Here is an 11,490-nt window from a genome sequence, read left to right on the forward strand (position 1 = left end):
AACAACATGCTTTCATTTTCCATCTCGTCCTAGAGCTCGAATCCTGATTCATTTCAGCAGAGACTCCACAGGCAACAGGAAAGATTGTGGCATTAAAATATTCATTTATACTTTGTGGTAGTTCAACAGTGGTCTTATTTCTGGGCAAGCTTGCAAACCATACAAGGTTGGAAGTATCATAATTTAAATGGGTGCTAAGACTCAAATGAGAAAAAAAAATAAAGAAAAAAAATGACAAGAAAGGAAAACCTCTGGGAAAAGCCAAGGCCTTTAAAGAAACCATAAAAATGACAACAATATTGAAACCCCTTTTTTAAAAAGGGGATTTTTTTTGGCTTAAAATATTTCACTCTAAATGAATTTACGTCAGCTGTCAATGAAAGAATGTAACTAATACACTGTGGACACCTTTTGCAATGTAAATCCATGCCCCCCCCCCTTTTTTTTACATGGTGAACTTCAACCTAGCAATTATTACAACAAATGTTATAGTCTAAAGTGTTGTGCACTTTGTGGCAACACGATAGGGTCCTGAGGGTAAGGGGATGAGGAAATAAAAGAAAAGTAAAGAGATGGGGACAGGAGGGACACAGTGGATGATGTCCAAGCAGTGTCAACTTTATTTAAGGTTTTAACGGTATCATACAGCACAAGCAGAATAAAGATAAAGGAATACCCACATGCATGACAGGCCCTACTGACACAGGAGGGTTTTAGTTAACAGATAAACATGCTATTCTAGATGCATACGCTTTTTAAAGGACGATGGATATGATTAACAGACCAGTAAGAATAGCACAGACCCCTAGTTAACTTTACCACCAGGCTAGAACACATTATATCAATTGTATTATGTGGGCGATCACTTAAAAGCGAGCTCCGGAAACCATTGCTTAAGCCCTTTCTCAAGCATCAACCAATTATTCAACCTTTGGGCTCCTGAGCCTTATGAGTAAATGAGGGACACAAGTCCGAGCTTGGTTTGGTTTAGTAACTCTAGCTAGTCCGTGGCCATCCACTCTAAAGCTCAAACACATTTTAGCAATTTTGAAATTGAATTGTGTACAAACCAAATAAAATGTACATCGTGACACACATTCCCGCCTAAGACTGTGGGGACGCTTGAGCCTTCTGCATCGACCTCAGCTCCTTTTCACGCAGGTGCTTCTCTAAGTCGTCAAGGTTGTCGTCGGGGTCACTCTTGGTCTCCTTCTTAGGCTCAGGCTCTGCCTCCGGTTCCTCCTGTGCTGATGTGGTCGTGGGGGCCGCAGGGGCCGTGGGAGTGACAGCTGCTGCAGCGGCTGCCGCAAAGGCCCTTTCCTTCTTGTGTTTTTTGTGCTTCTTGTGTTTCTTGTCCTTCTTTTTCTTCTTTTTCTTTCCACCTCCTTTGGGTCTGAGTTCCTTGTCAGAGATGGGCTTGGTGTTGGGCTTTTAGTCTTTTTGACTGGTACTGCTGGTGAACAGTTGGTAGAGGGGGACTGAGACTGGACAGGGGATAGAGGTGCTGGGGTTTTTTTAGCTGCTGGCTCAGGAGATCCTGAGACAGACCGAGAGGAGGAAACCCTCCTTACAGACTGAGGGCTTGGTGAGGCAACCTTTTTTGTCTTTTTGGGTTCTGGAGTCCTGGAGACTCTCCTAATGGGCCTAGTACTTGGAGAAGAGGACTGCCTTCTTTGGGGTGATGATGATGCTCTTCTGTGAACAGGTGGAGGACTTGAGGAGGTCTGAGGAGCTCGAGGCCGGTGGTGAGGGAAAATGCCTTTCGTTTCCCCGGCGCGGGGAAGACCCTTTCCTATGCTTTGATGATAATGAAGGCGAACATCTCTTGGTGACTGGGGAGCTTCTTTGTTTGGGAGGTGGAGAATGGGAGACCCGACGCTTTGGTGGTGGAGCTGGTGATGCCCTTCGTTTAGGAGGGGGAGGGGGAGAAGCTGTTCTTCTCTTCGGAGGTGAAGAAGTAGAGTATCTCCTCTGTATGGGAGGAGAGTATCTTCTTGGGGATGGTGAGTGCCGGCGGGGGGGAGAAGGAGTTCTTGGTTGTGGTAGTGGCGTGGGGACCTGCGCCTAGGAGGAGTGGGGGCAGAAGGGGAACGTCGCCTTCTGGTGGGTCCCCACGGAAGGACTCCTCCTCTGTCTACCGCGAGGCGAAGTCTCTTTCTGGCGCTATCGAGGTGATGGAGAGGCACTCTGGGGAGGGGAATGTCTCCCCCGCCTGCCTACCTCACCATTCTTCACATGGGAACTCTTGGGGCTCTCATCTTCTGAGGAAGAAGAGGAGCCGGGATCAGATGAAGACTGCTGGTTCTGTCGTCTGGATTGACGTCTCTGCTGCACAGAATGTGTCGCAGCCATTCTGCCACCTTTATCTTCTTCCGATTCAGAGAACTCTACTTTTCTAGGCTTAGGTGCTGGTGAAGGGGACTCTCTTTTCTCAGTACCTTGATGTCTTGTCACTTTACCTGAAGTTCTCCCTGGAGAGACAGAAACACGACTTCTTGTACGATTTGCCTGCTGGGGTGTTGGGGGATGGCGGGTTTTGGGTGGGGGAGTTGCTGGAGGTGATGGCCCACGCCTTCGCCTCGGAGGACTTGCTGAAGGAGATAACCCACGAGTTTTTCGAGGGGGACTGGATGTCCTCTTAGGAGGCTTCTTTGGCGGTGACCCGGAACGAGATGAAGAGGATGATGAGCTACTTCCAGACAAGGATGCTGATGGACGTCGTCTCCGTCTCACTGGAGCTCTACTCCAGGCCAAGGCCTGGGTGGAGGTGGCATTCGTCTTGGAGGGGCTCTTCCGCGAGGCATGGCCGCCTTCTCGGACTTGGCCTCCTTCTAGGTGCGTCTGATCTTGATCGGGATCTGTGACGCCGTCTAGGTGGGGTAGGAGAAGGAGAGCGAGACCGTGTCCGGGATCTTGATTTGGAACGTGACCGAGACCTTGGTCGGGTCTTCTCCTTCTCCTTTTTGGAATTTTACTCCGGAGAAGGTTCTTTAGGCTCTGGTACAGGTTCGGGATTGGGAACTTTCAGGATGTCACTAGTAGAAGTGGCCTCTTGTACTGAAGGTTCTTTTACTTTCGCTGATGGTTCTGGGAGCTCTGGAGGTTTTTCCTTCTTTTCTGGAGCAGGGGAAGGACTCCGGCTCTTGGTTCTGTGATGGGGAGATCAAGAATAACTGCGCTTTCTCCCTCTCCTGACAGGGGAAGATCGTCTTCTAGGGGAAGGAGATCTGGATCTGGGTCTTCTTGGGCTTCAAGACCTCTCCCTTTTTTCTCTGCTGCTTTCTTTTTCTTCCTTATCCTTCTTATCCTTGTCTTCATCTTGCTTTTTTTCATAGATGCCAACTTTTCTTGTTCAATCTGTCTTTGTTTTATTTCTTCTTTCTTCCGTTCTAGAAAAGCAGAAGGGATTCCAGCGATGTTTTCTTGTGTACCTAAGAGCAGGGGCCACAGTTCTCCCATAAATTCTCTAGCATTTTTTTCCATTCAAAAACCCAGGCAGGTTGATCTGCATCATTTTGGAGTCTGGAGTCTTCACTTCCAGCTGGTTGAATATGAACTCAATCACAACATCATCTTCAAACCCAAGGATTTCCGTTACTTGTTTTGTTATCCAAGGCTTTATAACCTCCAAATTTACTTTGCTCATGTCCGCCTTTTTTTTCTAGGCATTCTGCAAATTTCAGCTGCTTCACTAGCTTCTCCTGTTTGTTGCTGAACCGATTATCCTGTTCTGCACTTGTTCCGCGGAAGAATCCCGAGTCCCATCTTCTGCCTCGCTCGGACCTGATATTTGTTCTTTATTCTCCTAAAGCGGTAATGGATTTTATATTATTATTAATTTTGGGGGGGGGTAATGGATTTTTGAGTGATAAAGCAACCTTGCATTCCTAAAATGAACTCAACTTTTTCTTTTTCTAAAAAAATATTGCTAGGTTAGGTTTTCTAATGCTTTCTTTAAAAATTTTTGCCTCCATGTCTATGAAGCACATTTATGTTTGATTTACCTTTATTACAATGTTCTTGTCAAGTTTTACTATCAAAATTATGCAGGTCTCATAAAATTAACTGAGAATTGTTCTCACTTTAAAAAAAAAGATTTTATTCATTTATTTAGGAGAGAGAGAGCACAGGGGCAGAGGCAGAGGCAGAGGGAGAATCAGACTCCCTGCTGAGCAGGGAGCCGGATGTGTGACTGAGTCCCAGGACCCTGAGATCATGCCCAGAACTGAAGGCAGACACTTAACTGACAGGCCACCCAAGCACCTCGTTGCTTTTTTTTTTTTTTTTTTTTTTTTAAGATTTTATGTATTTACTTTAGAGAAAGAGAGAGAGAGTGAGCATGAGCTGGGAGAGGGGCAGAGGGAGAAAGAGAGAGAGAATCTCAAGCAGACTTAATGCTGAGCACAGAGCCCAACACTGGACTCCGTCTCACAACCCTGAGATCGTAACCTGAGCCAAAATCAAGAGTTGAGTGCTTAACAGACTGAGCCACCCAAGCAACCCTGTTCTCACTTTCCCTTTATAGGAGTAATTTGTGTAAGATTGGCTAATTGTAGATACTTAGAAGGATTTGCAATTAAAGCCATCTGCATAAAAAGTTTTGTGTTTGGGGGACAAATATTTTTCATGGTTTTTTATTTCTCTAATATGCAGAAGAATATATTTTTTCTGTTTCTTGTGTCAGTTTGGTTCATAGTATTTTTAAAAATATTTTATTTATTCATGAGAGACAGAGAGAGAGAAGCAGAGATATAGGCAGAGGGAAAAGCAGGCTCCATGCATGGAGTCCAACGCGGGACTCGATTTCCAGTCTCCAGGATCACACCCTGGGCCGAAGGCAGCGCCAAACTGCTGAGCCACCAGGGCTGCCCATAGTACATTTTTTTTTTTTTAAAGGAATTTGCTCATTATGGAAATTTTGACTATCACATAGGTAAATGGTGTAGTTGAATGAATCCCATGTACCTATCACTCTCCCCACCCCACCAACAACCAGCAGTGCAGAGCCAGTGCTTCCCTTCCATGCACCTACCACCAATTCTGCCCTCCTTAATATATTGGAGCAAATCCCAAGCATTAGCTCATCCCATACAGTGACATTGTGGTATGCATCTCTACATGATACATACACCTTTTAGTTAACTTTATTATCATCCCACCTACAAGATGGTGACAATTCCTTGATTATCCAATGTTTGATGCTCAAATTTCTAATTGTCTCATAAATATCTTAATTTTTACATTTTGTCCGTAATACGTTGCTCGTTTAGGATAGAGTCTAGATTCATATCTCTTCCCATGTTTCCAGGTTACTTTTTGCTTTAAAAAAAATCACACTTGCCAAAAATTTATGAATTTTTTTAGTCTTTTCAAAGATTCAACTTTTTGTCTTATTATCTATTGTACTTTATTATCGTTAAGTTTTACCCTTTTCTTGATATTTTTTCTACTTTCATATTCTTTGGTCTTAATTTTATTCTTTATCTTAAGACCCAAATCCCAAATTAATTTATTTTTAGCCTTTCTTCTTTTTAATATTTCTATTTAGGCCCTTTGGATAGAGCTTTATCTGTATTGCACATTTTGGAAAAATACTGTATTTTTATTATTCTTCATTCCTATTATTTTCTAAATTCCAGTATTATTTCTTCTTTGATCTATGATTATTTAGAAATGTATTGTCTAATTTTAAACACTTGGGGATTTTCTGATTATCTTTTTGTAATAAATTTCTAGACTAATTTCACTGTGGTCAGAGAACACATTCCCTATGACTTTAATTCACTAAAATATACTGGGACTTGTCTTATGGTCCACCAAAAGGCCAATTTAATCAACTATTATGAAAATAATGCAATTTTCTGGTGCAGTATTTTATAAATGCCAAATCATTCAAGTTGTTTAATCATTTTGTTCTAATATTTTATGACGTTACTTTTTTTCGGTCTTTAGTATGGGGAGAAAAGGGAGTGATAAAAATGTTTGAATATGATTGTAAATTTGAGTAATTTATCTTTAAATTTTATATCATTTAAATAACTTGAAAATATGGTATAGAGTACATACTGATTTACAATTGTGGCTTCCTGAAGTACTGACTCTTCTATCATAACGAATTATTTCTTTTTCTCTTAATAGTGCTTCTTGACTTAGAATCCATATTTTGTGATATTATTTTCCTTTGGTGTTTTAAGAGACTATTATATTCCATGCTAATACTTCAAACTCTATACATACTTTTAAAGAAGCATTTGCAAGCAGCAAATTTTTTAAAAATTTTAAATTATTTTATCAGTTTTATTGGGGTATAATTTATGTATAATAAGTTCTCTCCAGTTCAAGTGTATAATTCATGGGTTTTGACATGCATACGCCCATGAAAATATGACCACAATAAAGATATAGATTTTCATTGCCCCCAGACTTCTTCATGCCACATTATAGACTATCTTTTTACCATTCCTAGCCTTAAGCAACTATTGACCTGCCTTTTGCCAATCCAGATTAAGCTACATTGAATAGAATTTTGTATAAAGGAAATCCTATAGGGGGTCCCTGGGTGGCTCAGTGGCTTGGTGCCTGCCTTCCACCTGGGGATTGATCCTGGGGTTCAGGGATGGAGTCCCTCATCGGCCTTCTTGCATGGAGCTTGCTTCTCTCTCTGCTTCTCTCTCTCTCCCTGTGTCTCTCATGAATAAATTAATAAAATCTTTAAAAAAAATTCTAAAAAAAAAGAAGAAATCCTATAGTAGTATGTACTCTTCTGTGATGAAGTATTTCACTCAGAGCAATGATTTTGAAATTCATTCCTGTGGTGTGCGAATCGGTAGCTTCTTTTATTACTGAGTAGTATTTCATTATGAGAATGTAATATATATGGATGTCTAAGTTGTTTCCAGTGTAGGCTATAATGAAAAAACAAGTGCTAAGAACATTTATGCATAAATCTTCATAAAGATTTCTAAAATATGTTTTTATTGATTTGGGGTTAGTCCTTAGGAGTGAAATGGCTAAGTCCTGTGATGGGAGTATGTTTAACTTTCAGAAAGACTGTCAGTTCTCCAATGTGGTAGTGCCATGTTACACTCCCACTGACCAGCTGGGAGGGTTCCAGTTGCTCCATGTCGTCACAAACATTCGATGTGGTAAATCTTTTTAAGTTTAGCCCTTTTAAAGGGTAAATGATCATGGAAGACATCTTATTGTGGTTTACACTACCCCTCCTACCCCAATCAATGACTTTGAGCCACTTTTTCATGAATTTATTTGTAGGTGTGTAGGCAAAAAGAAAAAATAAACAAATGGTGCCATTCACCCAGTCCCCCATCTCCCATTTCTGGCACCAGAGTACCAGTCATTCATGGATTTGGATATTTTTTTTTTCTCTCAGAATGGATATTTTAATTCCTGGGGCCAAAGTTTCACTGTCCGAATTTTTTTTTTTAAGATTTTATTTATTTATTATTTATTCATTCATGACAGAGAGAGAGAGAGAGAGAGAGAGGCAGAGACACAGGCAGAGGGAGGAGCAGGCTCCATGCAGGAAGCCCGATGCGGGACTCAATCCCAGGTCCCCAGGATCACACGCTGGGCCAAAGTTGGCACTAAACTGCTGAGCCACCTGGGCTGCCCATCATTGTCTGAATCTTAAATGTTAGTATGATCCCAACTGGCATCTATGTTTTCCAAGGGCAATAGAAACCATCTGAATAAAACCAATTTATCTTTATTTTATCTCAAATACAATTAAATAATTGCTGATGGAACTTAAAAATTCTCTCCAATTCTAAGGAAATACTCTGACAATTTTTCAGGAAAGCATGACAGGTTGGAGAATTGTTGATAGCTTCAAAGATTGCCAACAGACTAAATGTTCAAAGGGTCCAGCAAATGACAATGGATTGTCTAAATTATGCTGCCTCTCTAGAATGGAAAATTGCAAACTTTAAGTATAGAGCATTGTGACATCCACGTATGTGGAAAGTTTTTTGCATCGTATTTAGCCAGGAAAGCTGATTTTCAGAACTATTTAATAATAACAAATAATAAATAAATAAAAATATTTAAATTTATTTTATTTATTTGTGTTTATGTTAATGTATTTGTCTATCTATCTATCTACCTAGCTACCTGAAAGTTGTTACTAGTTTTCCATTAGTTCGATGTTTTTCATTCACTCTTTCTTTTTATGCTTATCTTTTGCATTAATTCAATTGGTTTCCTTACAGGATCAACCCTTTTTCCTGAACAGTCCACGGTGGTATGACTTGGTCTTGTGGTCCTATCCCAAATGCTCTTCACTTCCTGCCTTTGCTTTTTCCAGGCTCCTTCATTACCAGATGTGCTCCCCCAACATGATATTAGCTGGTTAGCAGCAGCTGTAGGCTGACAAGCAACCAGCAGAAAAGGTCATCTTTGTCTCCACAGGTTAATGAAAAATTCACTCCCAGAAGTGAACGACTTTTACCTAGTTTGGGGCCTGTGCTCCTGATAGAATATGAGGAGGACTAGGGAGGCCTGAAACCAGAGGTGTTGACCAGCAAGCCTCACCAACATATGGCCAATGGATGAGTGCAAAATGGCTTCCAAAATAACACTGCACTGAAGTGGTAAGGAACGTGGGTGTACGGAGGAGAGGCAAAAACACAGGTGTTTATTACATCTGTACTTTAACATTTTTTTACAAGATACCTGTATTTCTTGTGTATACCTAAATAAGATGAGGCCTGGCCATATTAAAATGCTCACTGTTTTTCTATTCTGATAGATTTTTCAAAGCACAGCTTATGTTTTGTTCATCTTTATGTTCTCTACATAGACCACAATTACTAACAAATTGTAATCATTCACTGTATTGGAGTCGAAATATCTCATTTTTTAAAATCCTTACTAAAATTGGCCACAAGATGTCCCCACAGCTCTAGAAGATGCTTTCTATGTGGCCCTAGACAGGCTTTTTTTCAGTTCAATTGGTTTAGTTTGAGGACGGCTGGCCAGGTGATGTTTAATGAGATTTTTGTTCCAAACCTGCTTTTAAAATGTTACGCCTATAATTTAATATGCATTAAATGTTCAGAATAGCAGACAGTTTCAAACCTGTGCTAAAGGCATATCTTCAAATGCCAGCCCAATGTTTATCTTTTAAAGGTCCATATTAAACTATGGCTTTCTTAAACTGTGGGACTCCTTTGCTGCCACCTTGAATTCTGAAGTTATCAGAAAAATGTTACTACTGTAGGATAGCATTCACCTGCAATATTATTCTCTGTAAAAGCTAATTAAAAGTGAAGCAGAATTAAAATATGTGCTAGCAATGTTTACTGTGAGCTATAAGAGGAATACAAATATATTTTATTTCTAAATATGTGCTCTGGAGGATGCCGAGCAAGTCTATACAAGAATCAAGGAGGCTTCTCTTGATTTTATCAAGCACATCTTAATTGTGGTTGCTCTGCACTACCAGTGAGAACCAGTTTTCTTCCTTACAGGTATCTCACCTATACCTGAATCATGACAGATGGTCTACACTAGATACTTTATCGCCTCAAGGATTCCTTAAGTGGAAGGTGTTCTGAAAATAACTGCTAAACCTAACACATACATGAGTAGGAGAAAAACAGATATGCTAAAAGGACCAGGGTACTTCTAGAGGCAAACAGATTTTATGCACACATAAAGTGGGATCCATCTTATAATCAGGATTCTTATTTTAGTTGGCATAGAGGTTTTTTTTTAAATTTGCTTTTGATTTAGTTATTGATTAAAAGTGTCATTATGGAAAATGTAGGTAACATGCCAAGACTGAGTCTTTCTTTTGAAAGGAACGAGATGGGAAAATGAAATAGTCTAATTTTTAAATTCGTTGACGGACAGTATTATGGATTGAAGGTGTTCTTCCAAAATTTGTATGTTCAAGTCCTGATGCCCCCAAATCTCAGAAGGTGATATATTTGGAAACAGAGTGGTTACACGTGTCATTAGTTCAGATGCAGTCATATTAGAGTCGGGTGGGCGCAGACTCCAATGTGACCGGTGTTTTTATAGAAAAGGAGGTGATTTGGACACAGACACTCACACCGGGAGAATGCCATGTGAAGACGGGGGTTATGCTGCCAAAAGCTCAGGAACAACAGAAGCTGGGAGAGCGGCCTGGAGCAGGTTCTTCTCCAGGGTCCTCAGAAGGAACCAATCCTGCTGACACCTTGATCTCAGACTTCTGGGCTCCAGAACCGTGAGACAATAAATTTGTGTTGTTTCAGTTGTCAACTGGCAGTGCCTTGTTACAGCAGCCCTGGCAGACGGACACGGGCAGTAATCGCCTTAAGGACGTGATTCATGTTAATAAGAAATATAAACAGTTTCTCTACTGATTATTTTTCTAATTTTTTCTTTTCATTGATATTTATGCTCATTATCCTCATTTGGTTTTTAGCCATTAAATGGTCATGATTTTAATTTAATATTTCCCTGGGAAATGTATATGAAATGATTTTCTCTAGAGTCCTAAGTAGATTTGAGTCCAACCTCACTAAATTATGGAATTGTGGAATGATCCAGGGTATCTCATTTTATTATAGATGAGAGACTTAAGGTAGAGAGGTTTAGGGGCAAAGCTGACATCTGGCAGTTTTCTGTCCCCATGGAGATAAAGTGGAAACTTTATTATCTCTTCCATTTTGACTGATTGCCTTATAATTGAAGGTTAAAGATGGAGTTTTCTATTCATGGGGGAAACAGACATATTCTGGGTACTCTTGAAATGTGGGTGGACTATAAACTGCGATGACGAGCAGAATACAGATGAAGTAAGACCTAAAATCTTGAAATTAAACTTTTATTAGTGAATCAATGAGAAGCAGGTGGGATTCCTTACTATCTATTCTCCTTGTAATTGGTGTCTTTTTCCCAATTAAGGACAAATTTAACTCTCTTTTGGTCAAGTTACAGCTCATCTCTTGAGTCTTCCCTTCCACAAATGTATATGCATTTCTTCCTCCTCCATCTCTGTTGCCACCTCCTCTTTGCTCCATGAGATATGACATTTCTGGGATGGGCTGAATTGTATTCCTCAAAAATTGAGATGTTGAAATCTGAACCTCCAGGACCTCAGAATATGACTGTATTTTGGAGCCAGGGTCTTGAATAAGTTAATTATGTTGAAATGAGATCACTAGGTTGGGTCCTGACCCGATAGAAATGACAAGAGGAGATGAGGGCATGGACACACACAGGCGGAGGACCATGTGAAGACACAGGGAGGAGATGCCATCTTAGCAGGCAAGGAGAGGGCCTCAGAGGGAAATGACTCGGCCAACACCTCGACCTCAGATTTCTTGCCTCCAGAACTGTGGGAAAAAAAGCTTTTGTTGTGTAAGCCACTTAGCCTATGGTGCTTTGTTAGGGCAGTCCCGGCGAACAAATACAACTTCTTGAAGGCAGAACCAACTTTTAACTGCCATATCATTCCCTACCCAGGACATAGCATATTTT

The 11,490-nt window shown here is 40.6% G+C and overlaps 1 pseudogene; it reads right to left on the minus strand.

Annotated features, from left to right (window-relative positions):
* Positions 1 to 719: 719 nt before the first annotated feature.
* Positions 720 to 3,670, minus strand: LOC112670300 (serine/arginine repetitive matrix protein 1-like; annotated as a pseudogene).
* Between the last annotated feature and the right edge of the window lie 7,820 nt (positions 3,671 to 11,490).

This window comes from Canis lupus, chromosome 2 (genome assembly GCF_003254725.2).
Source record: "Canis lupus dingo isolate Sandy chromosome 2, ASM325472v2, whole genome shotgun sequence".
NCBI lineage: Eukaryota > Metazoa > Chordata > Mammalia > Carnivora > Canidae > Canis > Canis lupus.